This window comes from Mirounga leonina, unplaced genomic scaffold (assembly GCF_011800145.1).
Source record: "Mirounga leonina isolate KUSES-001 unplaced genomic scaffold, KU_Mleo_1.0 Mir_101595, whole genome shotgun sequence".
NCBI lineage: Eukaryota > Metazoa > Chordata > Mammalia > Carnivora > Phocidae > Mirounga > Mirounga leonina.
Window position 1 is genome coordinate 2,852,999 of NW_023270158.1, and position 12,601 is coordinate 2,865,599.

The 12,601-nt window shown below is 41.5% G+C and overlaps 1 pseudogene; it reads left to right on the forward strand.

Annotated features, from left to right (window-relative positions):
• Positions 1–3,554: 3,554 nt before the first annotated feature.
• On the forward strand, positions 3,555–3,692 carry LOC118008000 (annotated as a pseudogene).
• Positions 3,693–12,601: the final 8,909 nt, after the last annotated feature.

Genomic DNA, 12,601 nt, shown 5'->3' on the forward strand with positions numbered 1-12,601 from the left:
CAAGTCTCTGTCTCTCTGTCTCTCTAACTCCCCCTGCTGGCAGACACGTGGTTTACAGAGTCCCAAGCCCTGGCATCATCAGCCAGAATATAGAAGGACTGGTTTGGACCTGGGTCCAGTAACTTACTGTTTGATACAAGATCATAGAAAAACAAGGTAAGATTTTCCTACAGTTACCATAAATTATTACAATTTTCATAATCCTAACCCCTCCCCTTATTAGCTGTGTAGTTTGGATGAGTTTTCTTAAGCTTCCATTCCTTTTGCTTACTCATCTATGAGAGCAATAATTCTATACCTGCCTCATAGTGTTATTATTTGAAAGTTTCACATAAATTCTCTAAGAAGCACAACAGTTCTGCATGGATTCTGAAAGTCTTTTACAAATTTCCCTCTTTTTTCCCCCTCTGTGAGTTCCCAATTTGTTGTTGTGCCAATTTATTGTATATCATATATATTTTCACCAAGAACCATCTTGTGTTTACCTTGTCCAGAGTCAAAAAGACTAAGCCCATCTGAAACTAAATGTGTCCAGAACTGAACTTTTAATCCCTGTGTACAACCTTTACCTCGTGTCCTGTTCAGTTGTCTTGGTCTCATTAAAAGTCAACACCGACCAATTGATTGTCCAACCAGAAACCTTAAAGTCATTCGTGATTGTACTTTCTACATCCATCAGCAATTTAAATGGGGGGCCTAGCTGGCTCAGTCAATAGAGCATGCGACTCTTGATCTCAAGGTTGTGAGTTTGACTCCCACGTTGGGGGGGTAGATTTTACTTACACACAAAAAATTTTTTTTTAAGATTTTTTATTTATTTGAGAGAGAGAACAAGCAGGGGGAGGGGCAGAGGGAGAGGGAGAAGCAGACTCCCCGCTGAGCAAGGAGTCCGATGTGGGACTCGATCCCAGCACCCTGGGATCATGACCTGAGCCGAAGGCAGGCACTTAACCGACTGAGCCACCCAGGCGCCCCTAAAAAATGTTTTAAATGAAAAAAATGTTTTAAATGGTTAAACATTTAACTGATTTTGTGAGTCATCAGGTTTCTAATTGTAAGTGCCTGAATATAACTTTTTTTTTAAAAGATTTTTTATTTATTTATTTGAGAGAGAGAGAATGAGAGAGAGAAAGCACATGAGAGGGGGGAGGGTCAGAGGGAGAAGCAGACTCCCCGCCGAGCAGGGAGCCCGATGCGGGACTCGATCCCAGGACTCCAGGATCATGACCTGAGCCGAAGGCAGTGGCTTAACCAACTAAGCCACCCAGGTGCCCCTTGAATATAACTTTTTTTCTCATTTCAGATGGATTAGAATGATGTGTTTTTCCAAATTCAATGGCAATTATACAAGGGTTCATACAGATTTCTTATACCATATTTTATCTAAGCCCTTCAGCATAATTTCTTTAAGTTTAGATCACAAGTAGCAATATAACTTTTCTTTGTAGAAACTTTTTACATATACTTTTTGCCATTTTGATCTAAGGATATTTCATGGTTTTTTATTATTAGTGAAACAAATGAAACTGATAAAAGTGGACTTTTTTTTATCATTTTCATTTGATTTGGTTCTACCTCCAAAATATATCTTCAGATCCCTCCAGTCCTTTCCATCTTCATGGCCAGCAGCCTCGTCCCAACCACCATTATTGCCCATCTAAATAGAGCTCCTACCTCGTCTTCCCACTGTCATCCTTAACCATTCTAATCCACTTCGCACAAACTATCAAGAGATATTTGGTTATTTCTCTTTCCTACTTAACTCTTCAATACCTTCCCCTCATACCTTGAATAAAATACAAACTTCTTACCATAGTCACTAAGGCCTTACATAATTGGACTCCTGATTACCTCTCAGGCACATTTCATGCTCTGTGTGTAGTAAGAACATTCTGCTCTTTTTTCAGTTTACCGAACTTGCCAATTTTTGGTTCCACCTCAGGGCCTTTGAACTTACTGTTCTCTTTCCGCCTCTCCACACACCAACCCCACCCCTCCTCCTCTTCCTTTGAGTTGCAGCTTTTATGTCATTTGCCCAGGGAGACCTTTGCCAACCACTCAATCTAAGTTGGCCCCCACCCTATTATTTTCTAATCTAACGTGACACTCTGCTTTCTTCCTAGCGCTTATTGCACTGTGTGAACTTTCTCTTTACTTGTTTATGTACTTGTTTTCTCAGGATCCCTCATTAGAATGTAAGCTCCAGAATACGAGGACCATTTGTGTCTTGTTCACCGTCCTGTCTCTAGTAAGTAGGACAGCACCTGTCTCAAAAAAGATACTTGAGGTTTATGGAATAAAAAACAAAATGAAGCATTTTTTTCTCCATCTGACAGGCTCGGAATTGAGGAAAGGAAGTGGGTGAGACTCTTTAAGGTGGCTGAGACAATGGTCAGGCTGACTTTCCCATCCAGGCATGGGCAAGGCCCAAGTCATACCCGTGGGGAATGCGTCAACTCGGGCTCGTGCACTTTTAGGTTGTTTTTTTCCCCTTGTTTGGGGGTTGGGAGAACCAAAGCATTGTGAGATGAGGTCAACTAGAATTATCTGTGCAAGTGTCCTTGTCTGCCAAATGAATAAAAGGAGCATGAAGATTGCTGAAATATATAAGAGACATGTGGGACGAGGCGATAGAGGAGCATGGGCAGCATCAGGGGAACTAGTCGGTAGAATATTGTGGCAGTCCAGGTGAGTGTGATTGTGGTTTGGACTGGGCTGGCAGCAGCAGACATGTGAGAAGTGGTTGTGCTTGAAATATACAAGAAAGATTTTGTAATGAGGTATTCACTAGACTTCTCACTATTTCATTTGATTTTTGTTCTATGAACTGTTCTATGAACCTAATTCACCCTGTCCTGATATTCTATTTATATTCTCTGATGTTTGTATATCCATGAAACATTTTTTTAAAAAGTTAGTTTGTTTACAAATAATGCAATATATGTTAAGAAAAAGAAGAAGAAGAAGAAGAAGAAGAAGGTAGCGGGAGGGGAAGAATGAAGCGGGGGAAATCGGAGGGGTAGACGAACCATGAGAGACGATGGACTCTGAAAAACAAACAGGGTTCTAGAGGGGAGGGGGGTGGGAGGATGGGTTAGCCTGGTGGTGGGTATTGAGGAGGGCACATTCTGCATGGAGCACTGGGTGTTATGCACAAACAATGAATCATGGAACACTTCATCTAAAACTAATGATGTAATGTATGGGGATTAACATAAGAATAAAAAAAAAGTTAGTTTGTTTATTTATGTAAGTAAGCTCTACACCCAATGTGGGGCTTGAACTCACAACCCTGAGATCGAGAGTCACATGCTCTTCCAACTGAGCCAGCCAAGGGCCCCCAATATCCATGAAACTCTTGAGCATGGATATTGGGGGCCCTTGGTCAGGCTCCATGAAACTGACCAAAGTTTGAAACTTCTCCTAGGCCCATCTGGGCACTTCCTTATAAAAGCCAGTTTTAGCAAGAACCTTAAGTCAGTTTAGCCAGACACCCCATCATCCATATCTGAACCCCCTCAGTATCTTTTTTCTTTTTTTAAAAAATTTATTTAATTGCTTCTCAGCCTTTTGGCTAAGATCAAGTGTAAAACATTTATTTAAATTCAGTTAGCCAACATATCATTAGTTTTTGATGTAGTGTTCCGTGATTCATTAGTTACGTATAACACCTAGTACTCATCACATCACATGCCCTCCTTAATGCCCATCACCCAGTTACCCCATCCCCCCACCCACATCCACAGCCCTCAGTTTGTTTCCCAGAGTCCAGAGTCTCTCATTGTTTATCTCTCTCTCTGATTTCTTCCCATTCAGTTTTCCTTCCTTTCCCCTATGATCTTCTGTGCTATTTCTTATGTTCTACATATGAGTGAAAGCATATGATAATTGTCTTTCTCTGATGGACTTATTTCACTTAGCATAATACCCTCCAGTTCCATCCATGTCGATATAAATGGCAGGTATTCATCCTTTCTGATGGCTGAGTAGTATTCCATCGTATATATGAACCACATCTTCTTTATCCATTCATCTGTTGAAGGACATCTCTGCTCCTTCCACAGTTTGGCTATTGTGGACATTGCTGCTATGAACATTGGGGTGCAGGTGGCTCTTCTTTTCACTGCATCTGTATCTTTGGTGAACCCCCTCAGTATCTAATCAGGTTCCTCATCTTCCACCCTCTTCTCCACATGATGTCTGATCACCCTGGCCTGCCTTCAGTAAGAATCCTGTTAGGGTAGTTTAGCCAGACATCCCCTTACCCCTGGTGTTTCCTCTTTGTAATTTTCCATCCCCTGGCCCCCTTCCTGCCCCTTGGCTATAAATTCTCACTAGTCCATGTTGTATTTGGAATTGAGCCTGGTTCTATACTTAGGTATCTTTTCCATATTGCAATAGTCTTGAATAAAATCTATTTTTACCACTTTAAGTACCGCCTGGCTCTGCTTTTTTTCTTTAACAATGCCCAGGGGTAGCCTGCGGGGAGTTTAGGCCTCCCACCAATAATCCTCATGTGGTAGCCCATTCTTAGATACGGACAACTGATATCTTCTCAGTATTTGTAAATTGCTGTGCAAACATAGATTCAAACAGATAGCTACTTCTGGACATTTCCTATATAGAAATTATGAAGCAGAAAAAAAAAAAAGAAATTTTGAGGCAGCTGTTGTGTGGATTATTTGAAGAAATCATTTTGAGAAATCAACTATCCCACTGCTCTGATAGGCACTGAGAAAATGAGACCTTCCAACTCTTCAACTTTATTAATTATTGAAGAAATAATTAAAATGGAAACCAAAATTCACTTCTCACCCAAATTAACAAAGACAGAATACAAACAAACAATAACAAAAACCTATGGGTCTTTGAGGCTTTAGTGAAATGGGTACTCAATGTTGATAAGTGTGTAAATTGGTATGAAATCGTTTGTGAAAGTTGTCAGTATGTGTTGGTTCTAAAAGATATTCATATCCTTTGATCCAATTGCTCTATCTGATGGGAATATTCTAAGGAAAGACTCCCCAATTTTCAGAGAGCTTTATGCTTACGAAGATTCATTGCAGCATCTACCTAATTGCCCCCAAACAGCTAAGAAATTAGGGTTCATTCACTGGATGGAATATCATCTAGCCATTAAATATGGTATTTTTGAAGAGTAAAAAATTTACAAATATACTTGTTTAATACAATTTAAAGAGCAGGATGCAAAATGTCCATATAGAATTATTATAACCATATAGAAAACAAACCTGTGTAGAGAAAAAGATTGGAAATAAAGAAACTAAAAAAGCTTAAAATGGTTATATTTAGGTGGTACATCTATGGGTGACATGTTTCCTTCTATCTTTCTGATTTTTCTCTGAGTACATATTAACAGGAATTACTGGTCTAGTATGACATCACTCTCATATATGGACAGGGTGCTCATGTTGGCTGGGGTGATGAGGGGGACTGCTCACATGTCTCTAACAGACTAGCCTGGACTTACTCACCTGGTGATGGCTATATAGTTCCCAGGAATAGGAAAAGCACAAACACTTTCCTAATCTCATGTTTATTGTTGTCCCATTGTCCAAAGCAAGTCACATGGCCAAGCCCAGGGTCAGGGTGGAAGGGGACCACCAAAGGAATGGATAAAGAGAGAAGAATGATGGCAACCGTTTTGCAAACAATCTGTCACAGTGTTTACCTTAAAATAAAAACTGTCAGTTATTTTACCAGCAAAACTGGGTTCAGTCGGGGATAGCAGAGAATTGCAATTCAGGACAAGCAAGCTATGGCAAAACCATAGGCAAGTCCAAAGAACAAAGGAGAGGAATGCTCTTTTATAGAGGAAAGGAGGACATTGGAAAGGCTGTTAGAAACAAAAAGTCCACTGGAGCAACCTGGGAGCTGATCTGCAGTGGCTTCTCTTTGACTGAGTTGTGACTGTCTCTCATTGGGCTGGGCTGTTGCTGGGGCAGGAGGAGAACCTTTCTTCCTCCTCCTGGGAGGAAGAAATAGCTGAAGAAATATTAATTTGCAAAGTAGATCTCTTCCTGTTGGAGTCTGCAATTGACAAGGGTGTGAGAGCTCCCCCTCTGGCCTACTTAGTGAAGTTTTCCTTTATTAATTTTCACAATAGTAAGCATTGACCGTAATAGCCTCCCTGAATCAGGATGATCTAAGCTAGGAAATACATATAAATGAGCAGCCATTTATGAGTCCTTGTGAGATAAAGTTCAAAGTCCTTCGCTCTCACATATAACTGTCTGCCCCACATTATCTCACTCTACTCCTTTCCCCCAACTCACAACCTCAGATACCAGGCAGCTGAGATTTTTGTATTTATCTGAACATACCTTGCTGTTCCTCACCCTACATTGCTCTTGCTGCTTCAGCTGGAATACAGGCACCCACTCTGAGTCTCAGACACTAGTCTGCCACTGATTTTTGAACATCTTTCAAGACAGAACAAGGTGTACCCCCTTAACAAAGCCCACCTTGCCCTTCTTAGAGCCACATAAAGATTTCTACTTGTGCACCTATGTAACTTTAGTGTTCACTTGTTAGCATGCTTGTCTCCTTTTTTGTAGACTCTAAGATCCTCAAAGGTACACATTATATCTTTCTTTTTTTTTTTTTTAAAGATTTTATTTATTTGACAGAGAGAGAGCTAGTGAGAGCAGGAACACAAGCAGGGGGAGTGGAAGAGGGAGAAGCAGGCCTCCCGCGGAGCAGGGAGCCCGAAGCGGGGCTCGATCCCAGGACCCTGGGATCATGACCTGAGCTGAAGGCAGTCGCTTAACCAACTGAGCCACCCAGGCGCCCGAGATTATATCTTTCTTATATTTCCATCTCAAGAATCTCTTAGCTGGCAATTATTGGATGAGAAATGTGTGAAAGAAGATTCAAAATGAAGTAAGCGTTGCTAAAGAGAGGCATTCGAAAAGAGTCAAAAGGACATTGAGCACGTAGGGCCTGCACACCTCTCCTGTTTCAATTCTCAGAACACTATAAACTTTTGACTTTATCAGTTGCAACTCGACCATCTCCTGGAACACATCCTCCTACCTTGCACTGAAATAGAGATAATGTAACACCTGTGGGCTAAATAGCCAGTCATGTATTAGATAGTCAGTTTAAACTCTGCCGGCACAGATCATAATTCTTCCAAAACATGTCATGTAACCTTGTGGGTTTTGCTTTGTACACCTGCACTCTCTGCTCTCAGTTCAGAGCACACGTTCAATGATTTCGGGCCACTCTGTCTTCTGGATTATAATCCCTAAAACCTCATATTAGTGCTTTGGTTGCTTTACAGCCTCTTCTTGACTGACAAATGTTTGGATAAATTGGGTTTGTTTTGTTTTTAAATATTTTATTTATTTATTTGAGAGAGAGTGTGTGTGAGCAAGAGTGAGAAAGAGAGAGCATGAGTGGGGGGAGGGCAGAGGGAGATGAAGAAGCAGACTCCCCACTGAGGAGGGAGCCCAATGTGGGGCTTCACCCCAGGACCCCGGGATCATGACCTGAGCCGAAGGCAGACGCTTAACCAACTGAGCTATCCAGGCATCCCGGATAAATTGTTTTAATGTACATTTTTAGGACACATACAAATGGCCAATAGGTACACGAAAAGGTACTCAACATCACTAATCATCAGGGATATGCAAATTAAAACCACAATGAGATAACACCTCACACCTGTTAGAATGGCTATCATCAAAAAGACAAGAGATCGGGCGCCTGGGTGGCTCAGTTGGTTAAGCGACTGCCTTCGGCTCAGGTCATGATCCCAGAGTCCTGGGATCGAGTCCCACATCGGGCTCCTGGCTCGGCGGGGAGTCTGCTTCTCCCTCTGACCCTATCCCCTCTCATGCTTTTTCTCTCTCTCAAATAAATAAATAAATAAAATCTTTAAAAAAAAAAAAAAAGACAAGAGATCATTGGGGTGCCTCAGTGGCTCAGTTGTTAAGCGTCTGCCTTTGGCTCAGGTCATGATCCCGGGGTCCTGGGATTGAGCCCCGCATCGGGCTCCCTGCTCGGCGGGAAGCCTGCTTCTCCCTCTCCCACTCCCCCTCCTTGTGTTCCCTCTCTCACTGTGTCTCTCTCTGTCAAATAAATAAAATCTTAAAAAAAAAAAGACAAGAGATGATTTATTTTAAAATATTTAAAATAAAAAAGTGTTTATTTTGGGGGGCACCTGGGTGGCTCAGTCTGTTAAGTGTCGGACTCTTGATTTCAGCTCAGGTCATGATCTCAGGGTTGTGAGATCGAGCCAACCCCCCACCCCTGTCCCCGCATTGGTTCCCAGCTGGGTGTGGAGCCTACTTAACATTCTCCCTCTCCCTGTGCCTCTCCCTCCCTCCCTCTCTCTCTCTTCTCTCTAATTAAAAAAAAAGTATTTATTTGGGGCATGTGGATGGCTCAGTCAGTGGAGCACGTGACTCTTCATCTCGGGGTCATGAGTTCAGGCCCACATTGGGCATGGAGATTACTTAAAAAAGGAAAAGAGGGCGTCTGGGTGGCTCAGTTGGTTAAGCGACTGCCTTCGGCTTAGGTCATGATCCTGGAGTCCTGGGATCGAGTCCCGCATCAGGCTCCCTGCTCGGCGGGGAGTCTGCTTCTCCCTCTGACCCTCCCCCCTCTCATGTGCTCTCTCTCTCTCATTCTCTCTCTCAAATAAATAAATAAAATCTTTAAAAAAAAAAGGAAAAGAAAAAATAACAGTATTTAATATTTAAGTGTTTAAAATATTTATATTTTATTTTATTTTTATTTATTTATTTTTTGATTTTGTTTATTTATTTGACAGAGAGAGACACAGCGAGAGAGGGAACACAAGCAGGGGGAGGGGGGAGGGAGAAGCAGGCTTCCCGCGGAGCAGGGAGCCCGACGCGGGGCTCGATCCCAGGACCCTGGGACCATGACCTGAGCCAAAGGCAGACGCTTAACGACTGCGCCACCCAGGCGCCCCTAAAATAGTTATATTTTATATATGATATTTAAATATATTATTTAAATATATAGATATAGGGACGCCTGGCTGGCTCAGTCGGTGCAGCGTGTGCCTCTTGAACTCAGGGTCATGAGTTTAAACCCCATGTTGGGCATAGAGATTACTTAAAAAAATGAAAAAGTAGAGATATAGCACTTGGATATATAAATACAATATTTAAATATAAAATATTTACATGTTTAGGGCGCCTGGGTGGCTCAGTCGTTAAGCGTCTGCCTTTGGCTCAGGTCATGATCCTGGGGTCCTGGGATCCAGCCCCACATCGGGCTCCCTGCTCCGCGGGAAGCCTGCTTCTCCCTCTCCCGCTCCCGCTGCTTGTGTTCCTGCTCTCGCTATCTCTGTCTCTGTCAAATAAATAAATAAAATCTTTAAAAAAAAATATTTACATGTTTAAACGTATTTATTTAAAAATAAAATACAAGTGTTGGGGAGGGTATGGAGAAAAGGGAACCCTTAGGCAGATTTTATTAGGGATGTAAATTGGTGCAGCCACAATGAAAAACAGAATGAAGGTTCCTCCTAAAATTAAAAATAGAACTACCATATGATCCAGCAATCCCACTTCTGGGTACATATCCAAAGGAAGTGAAAACAAGATATTGATGAGATATCCTCACTCCCATATTCATTGCAGCATTATTTGCAATAGGCAAGATATGGAAACAACCGAAGTGTCCATTAGTGGAAATGGATAACGACAATGTGGTGTATATACATACAATGGAATATTATTCAGCCACGAGAAAGAAGGAAATCCTGCCGGTTGTGACACATGATGCCCCTTGAGGACATTATGCTGAGTGATATAAGCCAGAGGAAGTGATGCCACATGGTATCACTCATATGTGGAATCTTTTTTTTTTTCATATGTGGAATCTTAAAAAAAAAGTTCATACAGGGGCGCCTGGTGGCTCAGTCGTTAAGCGTCTGCCTTCAGCTCAGGTCATGATCCCAGGGCCCTGGGATGGAGCCCCGCATCGGGCTCCCTGCTCCGTGGGAAGCCTGCTTCTCCCTCTTCCACTCCCCCTGCTTGTGTTCCCTCTCTTGCCGTCTCTCTCTCTCTGTCAAATAAATAAATAAAATCTAAAAAAAAGAAATTCATACAAACAGAATGTAGAAAAGTGGTTGCCAGGGTAAAGGGGGTGGAGGAAATAGGGAGAGGTTGATAAAGGGTATAAAAAGAAAAAAAAAAAGTACATGTTAAAATTGAGTAAAATCAGGCATTTTTATTATTTTTATTTTTTTTAAAAAGATTTTATTTATTTATTTGACAGAGGGAGACACAGTGAGAGAGGGAACACAAGCAGGGGGAGTGGGAGAGGGAGGGAGAAGCAGGCTTCCTGCAGAGCAGAGAACCCTATGCGGGGCTCGATCCCAGGACCCTGGGATCATGACCTGAGCCGAAGGCAGACGCCTAACGACTGAGCCACCCAGGTGCCCCAAGTTAGGCATTTTTATATGTATATATTTATTTACTACCCACACATATTTCTCAAGCCATAATGTAATCACAAATAGAATTAATTATTTTTCATATAAATATTTATATTTTTTCATGGGATAAAATTTTACTTTTATTTCATTGAATTATACCCAGTTGCAGGATTGTGCATATTAAGAGACTAATTCAAACATGTTTTGAAATTGTATATATTTTATTTAGTTTGTAAAACAACAAGCTTGAAATTCTCAAAACGTCATAGCAAACTATGTGGGGAAAATCTGCTATTACTTATTCTGAAAACAGAAATTATAGCTTGGTGGCCCTCACAGAAACAAAATGCAGTTTAACATGACATATTAAATGTAAAAATAATTACTGAGGTGAAAAAAAAGAAAACGTTGTCAATTTCCTTTGGAGTAGATACCCATTAAAAGTTATAACAACACTTAAATCCGGAAAATCAATCATCTCAAAAAATTTTAACATCCTCAATATTTTTCATACTCATGTTTCTGAAAGAAATGAAAATGGAGATCCCAGGAAACAGGGTGATACTATTATACTCATTATAATTTCTATTTTTAATAACCTAAATAGCTTAGCTGTCATTTCATTTTGCATTTCAGCTTGTGGTTGGCTTTGCAAGACTAACATTTTCTCTGGTGACAGTTTTTAAAACAAACCAGAGGAATTTGGCCAGTAACTTCCCTATTTCATAGAACATTTAAGAACTTTTTAGAAAGTCATGTAGTTGGTCTAAGAAGGTAAAGTAATGTGATATTTTGGTAGGTGTTTGCTTTTTGTTTTGTTTTGTTATGTTCTTTGTTTTTCACTTCTAGACCCACCCTGATGTTTTCCAGGATCCTCAGAACATGTACAGGTAGCTATTTTGAACTGTTCTTTTGTAACAGAGTGAGTTACTGACATGTAAGTTTGTGTACTGATTTGTATCTTATTGGCTTGTTATGTTGTGGACTAGTCAGAAAGATGACCACTAAGAAACCTTCTCCTTATATCTATTATATCCAGCCAGGACTTGCACCCTGAGCTCTAGTCTCTAGGCCTCAGAAAGGAGATGAGAGCTTCTATGTTTCATTCATCTTCCCAGAGGGACAGAGAATAGAAGGGAGAATTTTGATGGATTTGGCCAAACCCAAGGGTATAGTTGGCTTCTTGAAGCCTGGGAAACAGGGTTGACTTCATGTGTGAGTGACCCATGTAGTCACACAGGGCCCTGTGCTTGGTTTAATGCCCTGCTGTTACTCTTTTGGAATTCTTCATACTTTTTGAACAAGGGACCCTGCATTTTCATTTTGCACTGGGTTCCACAAATTACATGGCCTGATCTACTGTGAAGACCAAGAAGTGAGGGTGGCAGTGAGGCGGGGGGATATTTTCTTCCTCTGACAGGGAGACCACAGGGATTTTTGAGGACGGGCCATGGTGTGCCTTAGGAGTCACTGTGAAGATCCCCAGAGCTGAGCTTGGCAAGAAATAAATGGATCCACTAGAGGAACCCCCTGCTTTGGTAGGGATATAAAAACTTGGACAATGACTATGAATTTCCCAAGCCCCAGGGTTCATGTCTCAGCTAAATGAGGGTCTCCCTGTGTAGTGGGTTGAATGAGGTCCCTCCAAAAGATATGTCTACTTGGAGCTTCAGAATGTGACATTATTTGCAATAAAGGCCTTTGCAGATGTAATTAAGGTAAGGATCTCAAGAGGATCGGGGATTAGGGTGGGGTCTAAATCCACTAAGGATACCTTTTGTAAGGTATCCTTACAAAAGACAGAAAAAGGAGAAGACACAGAGACACACAGAGCAGAGGGCCATATGAAGTTGGAGGCAAAGATTGGAGCGATGCGTCTTTAAGCCAAGGAATGCCAAGGACTGCCTGCAGCCTCCAGAAGCTAGGAGAGAGAAACCAACCCTGGCAACGCACTGATTTTGGACTTCTGGCCTCCAGGCTGTGAGGGAATAAATTTTATTGTTTGAAACTACCAAGTTTGTGATAATTTGTTACCTGCAGTCCTAGGAAAGTAATACAGCCTGTGTCAGCAAAATGCTTGGCTGTTGAGATTTAATTTGATTTAGAGGGGGTAAACGTGTTTCACTCCTTTCAAGGTCAGGAGATGCTGCGGACTTTCCTCGT